Raw genomic sequence first — 12,161 nt, forward strand, 5'->3', positions numbered from 1 at the left:
AATTCAGAAGAATTAGACCAGCAGAAGAAAATATCTGGAACCTCCTCCTTCATTAGCATCATCACTTCGCACCATGTTTTATTTATATACTTGTAAACTACAACATTTGGATCTGCATGGTCACAGATTTCCACAGTTTGCTCAAGTATTTTCCCATTACTACCCTCTGTAGATCCCTCAAGTACATTATTTTATTTTCTTCTGCCCCCAAAACCCTTTAAGCTGTGGTTCCTATCTATTCATAGTCACTGGTTGCAGCTACCCGCCTGCCCACATAGGAGCAGGAGCTTGCTCTGGGATGGGCTGGAGTAAGCAAGGACTAAATTGAGATAGGTTTGAGAGCACACCCTCTGGATTTTTCAAGGGAATTCTGTACTACATCAGCTGGAGAAGGTTGCATTTAAAATTATCTTAGAAGACAGTGTTCCTGGAAAACCCTATTCTGTTATATTAAATAAACTTGAAGAAAAATACTTTTCTTCACCTCTTGAGATAGAAGTGAGACCTTGATGTGAAATTGCATGAATTTATATACCTACTTACATTCAAGCCTTCCTTTAAATAATTGCTCTTTTCAGCAGTACAATTCTGCTTCCATCACTTAACTTACCAAGAAAGATCTCATCAAAGCCAATGCTAAACTTCTTAATCAAAATTGTAATGAAGAAGTTCATCTTGTTCCAGGGACACACTTTGCACTACCATTTATCCTCATTCACTTTCTGCTTCTGCTATTGGTGAAAGAACAGGGTCAAAATTTATGATCCTGAATACAGAGCAGCAATTAAAGTACCCCGCTAAGGAAAATGGATGGCTGGTGGTTATCCCTGAAAAGAAACAAAACGTAATAAAATCTGCATTTCAACTAGTATAGACAAATTAAATGCTACAACTACATAAAAGACTATTTCAAATGAAGGTAGGACACTTGGCACAGCCTTAACTCATAGCTCTCCTTCAGAAAATTTAATTGACTGGGCTGAGATTGTGGATACATGTCACTTTTAGGATAAGCTATGGTACACACCATGAGAGAGCATCAATAGTCTTCACTGCCTTAAGAAGGGGGTTGTACAGATCTGCCTCTTGTAGGCAGGCTACTGGCCTGCCCATATGGGAGTAGGAGCCGACTCCATGATGTGCTGGAAAGAGCAAGGACAATCCTTTCTTTGCAGTTTGAAAGAATTTGAAGAAAAACCTGCAAAATTATTTAGAATTCTCCACATGACTTTCCCATCCTTCTCATCCCTCCGCTCCAATAAATATAGTCAATCAGCCCTGTGGTGTAATTTGGATGTTCTAAAACATACTACGTCAGGCTTTCCTTCTCTTTCTTTAAAATCAGGTTTGATAATGTTTTCCTCAGTATTATTGACAAAACTATGACTATAGATTTCAAAAAGAGACATTAAGAAACTCAAGCAAATAAACAGATACATTATCCCTGAAATGCATAGTTCATGCGGTACTTTTGACTGTGACATGTTTTTTGGTTTCACAGACCTTGATTATACCCTACAGATACCATCAGTAAAATAAGAAACTCTAAGATTACTGCTGCTAAAACTGAGCTATATGAACATTCCAACTGGAAAACATTCTGTAGGAAGGCAAGATAAAAAGATTCTGTACATACCAGTATCAGATAAACCGAACAGAGGTTTATTAAGCTAAGTCTTGCAAGTTTTCCGCAAGATGTCTGAACTTATCAGACCATTTCACTTATTCTACAAGTGTACTGCCTACTTTATTATGTTTTATGAAAATGTTTCTCTAGAAAGCAAAGTTCATATTCCGCTGCTACCACCCCATCTTCCCCCCAGCCTCCCTCCCCACAAAAAAAAAAAAACCACAAACACCATCTATTCCATTACTATTCATTTAAAGCCTTAAGGTTTAAACAGTCTAACAAAGACGATTGTCTTACCATGGGAAGAAAACATGGTCATGTTGTTTGTGTTGTGTTGCAGGACAAAAATAATGTGTGCCTCTAACTCGTCTGTAAGCTTACTTCACTACTCTATGCAGTATAGTATAAAATCTTTAGTATGGATGATAAACTTCAGATATCCTTGTGCCACTACACTCACTCCAATATCCAGTTCCTTCTCCAAACTCTTGAAAAATACTTCATCTGCCCAATAAAACAAGGCTATTTGAAGGATTAACATGCAACCCCATGCCAGTCACTGGTAAAAGACCTCTGGACATTAATACTTGCCTCCTGTTTCAGTAGCTAATACACATCCATGAAATCTGGAAGTGCAGTGTGAGAATATTGCTGAATAACACTGTGTGGAATACTGCAATTTCCTTCATCTATTTGTGGTAAACTTTAAAATAATAATAAATTTATGGAAATAAACCAAGTGTTGCTTTAAGCTGCAATTAATAAGGTGCTAAACTATATAAACTACGATATAGACGCATATTCACAGTTAACTGCAATGAAAAAAATACATTTTCTGTTTTTTCATCCAAGACTTCACTAAACAGGCATTTTCGGTACTGAAAATGTACATTACACACACTCTTCCAAGACTAAGTTCTACAATGAAAATTCTGACAAAATAGGTCATGGTGCATTATAAAAGGAGAATCATAAAGGCTTTAGCAGACTGTAATTATCACAGCTATCAGGTGCTGCCATGCTACAATATTTCAATTTTCCCAGACTGATATTTTAAACAGTAGCTTGAAAGATGAAAAAAAGAAATTACTAAGATGTCAGCTCAATTGTGCAGCAAAACTAAGTCATATGAAACACAGACATCCAAAGAAGAATCTGTTCTTATCGCTGTGTTTTTGCCTTTGTAATCTTAACATATGGTTTTCCCTGGTGCCAAGAAACCATCAATAAAAAGCTTTTGTTCTTGAAACGCACCTTTTATCTTCCCAAACCTTAGCAACTGTCCATCGGTTCATGGATGAAGTGAAGATGAGGAAAGACTGAGTATGGAAGAACTCGTTATTGACTGAGCCAGTCTCCTATCTGACACTAACTTGTAACGTGTAGATAGGGGAGTACGTTGGAAATAATTCTGCATTATCAACCTGTGGTTAAAAAGCAAATGCAATTTCAGAAAACTCTGTTAAAAGTAGTTCAAAACTGCTGAACTCTATCCCTAATGACAAAACCACCAGAAATTGTAAAAAGCACCTCCCCTTTATTACTGTTTATTTCAGATCACATCCCTTGAATTAAGTACCACCTGATGCAGCAGTTTTCTGCAACGGTAAAAGATTTTTTTTTAATTGGATTTATTGGGATGAGCAAGCTCTATTAAAAGTAGCTAGATTAAATACAGGATATGAAATTTCCTTGCTAGATTTTGCTGAGCAATTCAGAATCAGACCAGAGAGCTTAGTACTGCCACATGCAAAGCTGAAGAAGAACCACACAACATTTCTCAGTTCTCCATAATTAAATTAAAGAAGGTAAGCCATATATTTGATTAAAGGAAAGACCCCTAACAGAAAGACCCCTAACAATCTTTTGTCATCTGCATGGGAAGAGAATAGTCAGAATACTCTAAGCAGAAAATCCATAAGATCACAATTGTAACTTCCCTTTTCTCCGATAAAAAACCAACTTGAGAAGACCCAGATCACAACCAACATATAGAATACCTTTTAAGCAAGCTTTTATTACTTACATAAACAGTAGCCTTGCCTGGATTCAGCTGACACATGGAGTTCTGAGTTTAGCCATTCTTCTGGTTTCAACAGGATCACTAGCCCATGGAGCTTACCAGATCTCTGGGGAGACCTTTTCGTGCTTCTTTTCTGCACACACATTTTTGTCTCTTCAGCCTTCTGCTTTGTGCTAACTATTTCTTCCTTCACACATATAGATAATTGTGCTAGCAGGCCTGTTTATGTGGAGATGATAATCTGCAGGCCAAAAAAAAAAAAAGGAAAAAAAAACCAATATTGGACTACTAAGAGGAAATACAAGTTCAAGGTAATTTGACACAGATAAGTGTTGATAGTACTGAATTCTTTATTACTTGACATTTTTGTAACAAAATCAGATATTTTAATAGCTGTATCATAGATCAGTCATTATAAGTGTAAGTGAAAATTCTTTGAAAATTGTTCTTTTTTTTGTGATAGCATAAATCATAGCAGAAGATAAGAATAAGTATTCTAAGTTTTAAAGCACCTTAATTTTATCATGCAACCTGCAACCTTAATTCTCTCTTCAAAAGATGATTTACACTATTCTAAAAACAAACAAACAAAACCCCACAAACTTTATAGCTACAGATGCATATTTATAGTATTTTAAAATATAACTGACAGGATTCCAATGGAGTGGTCTCAAGAAACGGTTCTGTTTGCTTCCCACAGACTAATTATTTCTGCATCCCTTTCTTACTGGTGAGGTTATAGTGATTTTCTTCTGTGGGTACAAGGTAAACACCCCCAGTAATGGACATGTTTTAATTATGACTAGGAACATTAAGTTCAAATTTAAGACAATCCACTTAGCTTGCTATAATAAATTCCTTGATTACTACAAATACTGAGCGTGCCTGATATCTTTTTTTTATTATTATTTAAAACAGCTAGATAACGCTAAAATAAATACTGTTTTGTTACCTAAAGGCTCAGGTGACATGGCTATAGCCATACTAATGCTTTTCTGCACATAATAAAAATTGGTATTTAAATCAATCTGTTTCTTCAGTTTGGGAATTTCCATATGATGATAGCCCAGCTGTGAGATGGTCAATGCCTGAAAGCTTCAGACTCAGTTTTGATGTTTCCAATAAAGTTATTTCAATTTACACCAAAGAAATTAAGAAGCCAAATGAAAATCTTCAAAGAGAAAAAACTACTTATATTGATCTTTAATAGCTTTATATTGGGCCTGTAATTTAGCTATGTGCTGAGGCTCTCAAGAGTGTGTCCTTTTAAAGAAGCTCCTCATTTTAGTTTCATCCGGACCAGAGTCCTCACAAATGCATGACACTGTGAATCACTTCAGCTTTGGTTAACCTTTTTAAATAACTACATTTTTTCTTTCATGAGAATACAGGCTGAAGATATGGTCATCTCCATTGCTGATCCTAACTGCAAGTTCCTAAAAGACAAAATCTCCAGAAGCTGAAATTATTTCACTATGAATTTAGCTTTAGCTATTTTTTTTTTGTGTGGATGCGTGTGTGTATGAAGTTAAGATTCTTCCTGAAAGCACTTGGTATTTGTAAGCAACTAATTTATGTTCAGACTACAGCTCAGAAAAGGCTTATAAAGAACAAGGCATTCTCTGATGAGCACCATGTAGAATCTTCAAGGGAATAGCAGGAAGACACCTCTGGGGATGGACTCACTCTCTCACAAACCTTTATTTTACTATCAAAATATCTTTCAAGAGCACATGATAACCTTGCACCACTCCTGGTCACACTGCCAATGTAGCTGCTGATATGCACTGCAGTGAATTTTGAAAACCTGGATCAGGACAGGAGAAGATGCCCTTCCATGGAAAACAACCAGCTTACGTGCAATCATCCTGCAAAGAGGATCATTTCTATTCTGCTTCAAGGCTCTGGACAATGAAAAAAGAAATTGCTGGGGTTGTAATCCATAAAAAATACAGCAGGCATACAAACAACGTTTTATGTTGGATGCACTAGCCAGAGTAATATAAATATATAAATATAAATATAAATACAGCCTGTCAGTAAGGTGTCTTCATCTGTCAGGGATGACAGAGACATGCAGAATCCCAAAGGTTATTGTAACTAGATTATAACACCTTACATGCTATGACTTTCCTGACAGCCTTGGAGAAGGGTGTTGACAAGTACTGAAGCTTTAGGTTGCGTATTATCAGAAGAGGAAAGCCTGAAAACCAGGGAAATCACTCAATGCAAATCCAACACATGACCAGATCTGCCCCTTGTACCCGTACTACAGAATACCCTTTTTTGCTCTAGCAGCCAACCTAGTGAGGATCATAGCAAGATACCATCACTGCGTTCTCTATCACAACTAAGCCAATAAAAAAGAAACACGATGCAGACCTGCTTTGCTGAGGAGTCAAGGGCTGGGTGCTTCATCTTCATCCTTTCCTTTTCCCAACCAAGCAAATCTCCCAGTCTCTCAAGTTTGGGGAGAGCTAGCTTAGGAAGAAGGGCCACAGTAATTGTCTGTGAGCCCTTCTAGCAATTTTAGGTAGATCACTCACGTAGTTTATACGATGTTGTGGTGGTTTTACCCAGCTGAGCAGCTGAACTTTACCACAAACTCTCCCTCACGGGCTGCAGCTCCGGCCCAGGGCCTGCTCCTGCAGGGGCTCTCCATGGGCCGCAGCCTCCTCCAGGCCACATCCACCTGCTCCACTGAGAGCTCCTCCACGGGCTGCAGCGTGGAGATCTGCTCCATGTGGGACCCATGGGCTGCAGGGGGACAGCCTGCTCCACCAGGAGACTTGCCACAGGGGAGCTGCTGCTGTGTGCCTGGAGCACCTCCTGCCCTCCTGCTGCACTGACCTTGGGGGCTGCAGGGCTGATTCTCGCTCCTCTCTCCCAGCTGCTGTGGTGCAGCACTTTTTTGTTGTTGTTGTTTGTTTTGGTTTGTTTGTTTGTTTTATCCTTTCTTATATCTTTTCGCACAGAGGCCTAAACAACTTTAATTATTGGCTTGGCTCTGGGCAGCGGCAGGTCCTTTTTGAAGCTGGCTGAAACTGGCAGTTAGTTAACATGGGGCAGTTTCTGGACTCTTCTCACAGACGCCACCCCTGCAGCCTCCCGTTACCAAAACCTTGCGATGTAAACCCAACAGAAATGAATAAATTGTCACTGATCACAAATCTTCACCATTCTTGTTTGTGCACGTTGTGCACAATGTGAAATGAATAGCACATGTAAACATTTTGCATATACATATATTTCGGAATTCATCCTCACTATTGTCACCATTATTAGCTGTTTCACCACAATAATCAAGGATTTAAATGCAGAGATAGAGAGAAGCTAAAGCCTCCTAGTGGCATTACCACAGTAATTAGGTTCAGACAGGTTGCCATCAAGGGACAGTAAGTCTGCAGGTAAATATTTTGTAAGACATTTATTGTTTTAAAATATCTTTACCCGTCACAAAATGTTTACTTTTTTCTGCTAAAATAAAATAATTATTCTTTCAGTTTCTTTCTCTACCCAGTCTGAATATCCAATGAGAGAAATACAGCTATGCAAACCCAGCTGGACATTCACAGTTGTGAATTGTCCAGTTTAAATCCATTTCTAGTCTCAGGCTGGAGACAGTACAAAATTCTTATCCACTCGAGTAAAGAACAAGGCTTCATAGCAAGTAGTAAAATCAGAATGCGCAGCTCATTCAGTTTCTAGGACATAATTCTCAGGTGAGGTAACTAAGAAGATGCTTCTTTTATATCATGTTGAGGGCATGCAGACCTACTCATTTGAGAAAACAGAGGAAGTTTTGCTGGTATTTTTAAGTCTCTCACTGTGATTGTCTTCAGTCTTGCTGCTTCTCTGTGTTCTTGTCCTTGCCTCAGAATGCAAAATGGATCCTTAGGAAGGACAATCTATGGAATAGCCTATAAAATTTGCATTTCTCACATATTTTCTCTGTGGAAAGTATTTTAGCTTCTACGCTATTGCTCCAATTGCTCTGAAATTATAGACAGTTTACCTTTTAAGGTTTTTTTTTTTAATAGTCTTGAACTACCCTCTGTAGCTGAATCAGAGAGAAAAGCCTATTTCTAACTGCTCATGAAATCATTTTCACTCTTGCTAGATCTCAAAATGTCCAAAATAACCCTGTGGGAGTTTTATGGGCAGCAGGGTTTGAATATTGAACAATGTTTATAGAAGGGTTAAAAGCTTTTTGCAGAACTCGCAGTGGGTTTGCCATTCCAGAAATAAAAGGAAACTGTTTGGGGACCAAAATTTGTTTGTTTTTTTTTCAATATTTACTTTCTGGTCCTGTGAGATCACTGTGCCATGAAAAGAGTAAGAACAACCAGTACAAACAAGTTTGCCTACAAGTATAAGGACAATAAATTGAAGCCTGGCTTACACCTTCAAAGAACAATCCTTGCCCAGGACCTGAGAGCCTGAACCCACATGGTGTTTGAGCTTACGGTGTAAATAAATGAAACAAATGTCTCCAATTGAAGCATCTTTCTTTTTCTCACGGTTCAGCGTAAGATAGTACATTAGAATTATTGTTCCTACTCACTTGGATTTAGTGGCATTCAGGACGTCACATAAGTTGCAATCCATTGTTCTGTATGTTGAATTGATATCAAATAAATGACAGTTCCTGTGAAGAAAAATATACAATTTACACAGGTAGTAAAAGTTGACACAGGATTAAGCAGTTGGGGACAATGAATAAACTGCACTAAGACAAACACATCTGCCTTGATCAGTATGAATGACTAGTTAAGAAATCGCACACGTTCCTTCATGAAAAAGAGCAAATTTTAATAACGTACATTTCAAACACCACCATATTTGCCAAAGATGAATAAGCAGTAATCAATGATGCATCTGCAAAGTCCACCATCTGCCCATAAGAAAGTATATGTAAAAACCTACGTGAACTTTTCAGTTTCCAATCTTGTCTTGAATTTATGCTTCAGTGCTATATCTTTCAAACACTAATCTCTAACTGTGCTGAATCAACACCTCCACAGGAACAGCAGGAAAGGGAAATACTAGTACTTGAGGCTCCAGTCAGCAAATGCAGAAGAGCTAGGTAGCTTGGCAACAGGGGTACAAGTAATCTTGAAAATTTCATCCATTTAATTCCTCAAGGAGAAAACTCTTAGTGAGCTGAGGTTGCTACTAAAGTGATTGTACAGCACCTACAGTAACTGATCAATTTAAAAATGCAATAAAAAATAGAATGATTGAAAGAAGTACAGAGCAACTGAAAAAAATTTTTTTTTCTCTTAGGATTACTTAGATTTGCAGGTTAGCAATGAATAGCTGTTACCTAGAGGACACCTGGAGAGATTAATTCCTACAGTATTGTATAGTCTTAATTCAGGGTAGGCTTCAAGTCCTTATTATTTCCTTGAAACACTGCCATCTCAGTAGAACTATAAAAATAAAAAATAAAACCAGAAAAGAAAAAAAAACAATAATTCTCAAAGAACCTGTGAGGAAAACAGCTTGTTTTTAAAAGTCAGTTTCCAATCCTATTTACATATATTGTCCCTATACTCAAAAGAATTCAGAAGGCTGAACAAAAACACTTACAAATTTGAAACAAATAAGTTGGTTTATAGAGAATAAGCTATAATGTATAATGTATCATTCTTTATAAATATAGCCAACTATATCAACAGTTCTCTGGTTCTCTGGTGTTATTTGTGAGCTCTTCTAAGTGGTTAGGAAAAAACAAAAAAAAACACTGAGCAATGAATTTTATCACAGAATGTTCAGTGATACTACCTTGCAACATGCAATTATGCACTTCCATGCACAGAAATGCTATGTTCAGAAGTCCTTACATTTAACATGACTGCCACTACCATTTGTACTTGCTTACATTACACCTATTTTAACAATATTTTTTCAGTCTAGATTCCTAACAATACCATTTTGGACATTTATGCTGAGAGCTTTTTAGCTGAGCAACTTATATGAGAAGATATCCAAATTATACCACCGTTGTTGCTGTTCACAGCCGAGAAGACCTTCTCTTCAGTCCCCAAACAAGAAATCAACCCCTAAAGATAACCGTTTTGTATGATTTATAGGCTGGGTCTTGTGATTCTTGAATTCTGTAAAGGCTTGTGCAACTGATAGGCTTTCTATCCGAAAGGTGTTAATTAGAATTTTTTTTTTTTTGTTTAAAGCAGAGCTCCCTTTCCAGATGGGGAGGGAAACAGAAGAGAGAATAGTGAAAGGGACCATTCCAACATTTCTGTGCTCTCTTCCCTCACATCAACTCATACAAAACTCCCTCCTGTTCATAAGCAGAACTCTTTGCTTTTTCTCCACAGCTACCCTCTTGCCGCTCCCTTCCAGAGGATGAAGAAGGAGGGGGGGGACAGATCTTCTGTTTCAGAAGTGCTGAGACCCTTGATAGAACTGGAACTTCTGGTGCCATTGAGAGAAAGCTTCCAGCACTTGCTGGAGTAACTGAACTCTCAAGTACTTTGAAAGTTGGTAGCCGCAACTCTCGTCAGTACCACTTAAAGAAGCGTCCTTGGTAAATTTAGAGCTTGTGAACAAATAGAATATGATTAATTTTGTTGCCACTCCTAACAAAGACCAAATCTCAGTGAATCAACTATGTGGGAACCAAAATATCACAGTGACAGGTACTTCAGAAATACATCATAAAGCCTGGTCTGTAAACATGATGGGTTAAATCTTAGCCCTATTGAAGCGAAAGCTCACTCGAAATCAAAGAATAAAGTAGTGCGCCTCTAGGGAAATAAATTGTTCAAAGGCTTATCTTGCCAGCAGCACCAGGCTGCTTCTCATACCTTGCTCTAGTACTAGCTCTGCCTGCCAGCAGGTTGCATCTGCTGTGCAACCTTGAATAATTCACTCACCTCTCACCTCTGTGCCCTGAACCTGTCTCTCAGACTGAAGCTGTGCTTTAACAGGAGATGAGAGGCTTCCTGCAACATAATGCAAGTCAACTGCTACTCAGTACCCAAATTCTGCTGCTGTATTACCTCTGGCAACAACCTCAAGTGTACTATATCTAGTCTATCTTCAGAGAGCTGGGGATTTTGTTTTGTTGCTGCCATCCTATAAACACCATCTTCTTTCCACTCATGAATCTGGAAGTTGCCTAACAGAAAAAGAAGCCATGAAAGGACTCACAAATCTATCACAGACAGATCCCTATGCGGTAAGCAGGATGACAGCATGTTCCAAAATGAGGTAATGCATTCTGAACTGTGAAAGAGAAAGAGATAATTTAAGGAAAAAGTCATTGAGGTTTGCTGCTAAAAGCTGTTCAGAATCACGTCAACCTCCAAACAGGTAACAAAGTAATCTCTAAAAAAATCAGACAAGGTCATCCAAAGCTAACAGTTTCAGCTCAGCACTGAGCACACAGTCTGGATGCTCTTTGAACAATGCTGAGTTCATATAAGCAACCAAGCAATAAGAACTTTAACACACAGGCTATTCAACAAGTACTGAAAAATGCAATTTGAGCAATGTGATAAAAAACCATGGCTATAGCACCATGTGGAATAGAGCAGATATATTCAGAAAGCATCTAGGTAATTGACCCTCCGCCACTACAACTATACCCTGAGGCTCATTCAAACCTGTGGAAGAATTTCACTTGAAATTCTCAGATATAGTACTGAGTTTTATTTCTGCATTGGCATCCTCATGAAGCCAAAGTGGGCTCCTGATGAGAAAAGACACAGTATTTACCTTCTTTTGCTGCCTGTGCTGCAGTCATTATGGAGAATTTGTCATGCCTAAATCTAACATCTTCTGTATGGTAAAGACACTCAGAAAGGAAATGGAGCTACTTATTTTGGAAAATAAGCACAACATACTGTATGGTACAATCTGAAGGGGCACAAAAGCAGCTGCATATTTGGCCTAAGTTAGATGACTAGTGATTCTCTTGGCACGGGCCATAGAAAGAATTAGGTTCTGGAATAATGCACATCTATGGATATCTGCAGCTTGCTTTTCACAAGTGTTCCAATGCCTCTTTCTTGCCTTTTCACAGCAGTGATGTAGTCATCCTGTGTCCCATCTGTAATTCAGTGCTTATAATTTCTTAGTGACCACAGAAAGTCTTTCTGCTTTCAGTTACCCTCTTTTCAGGCATAAATAGTTTCCTGGGATAAAAGAGTGGTATATTTCACTCACTTCTAAATGAAGCTAGTACCCAATACATATTTCTACAGTTAAAACCTAGCACTAAAAAGCAAACAAGGCTTCACATCTTCCTTAAAATTATGTCAAAATACAAGGACAGCAGGAAATTATTTTCAGACATGGCGTAAGTCTAAAAACTGTTGACCTCTCTATGATGTTACATTCAAATATGTAGCAATGACAATCTATCAAGGCCTGTTTAGGTAGCACTGCAAAATGATATACACAGGGATTTGGTGCATAACCTCATAGGTGAGCTTGCATAGCCATAGAAAAGAACACAGTAGTTATGGATAAGACACAGAA

General features: G+C 38.1%; 1 long non-coding RNA gene across 1 annotated transcript in view; it reads right to left on the bottom strand.

Annotated features, from left to right (window-relative positions):
* LOC106032308 (uncharacterized) overlaps positions 1 to 8,203 on the bottom strand; it is a 98,754-nt gene extending 90,551 nt beyond the window's left edge. Inside the window, exons 1-2 of the long non-coding RNA XR_010831162.1 lie at positions 6,036 to 8,203; positions 3,657 to 3,894 (exon numbers count right to left, since the gene is read on the bottom strand). This is a non-coding gene — a long non-coding RNA (uncharacterized lncRNA). The remainder of the gene's footprint in view (positions 1 to 3,656; positions 3,895 to 6,035) is intronic.
* Between the last annotated feature and the right edge of the window lie 3,958 nt (positions 8,204 to 12,161).

This window comes from Anser cygnoides, chromosome 4 (assembly GCF_040182565.1).
Source record: "Anser cygnoides isolate HZ-2024a breed goose chromosome 4, Taihu_goose_T2T_genome, whole genome shotgun sequence".
Taxonomy (NCBI): domain Eukaryota; kingdom Metazoa; phylum Chordata; class Aves; order Anseriformes; family Anatidae; genus Anser; species Anser cygnoides.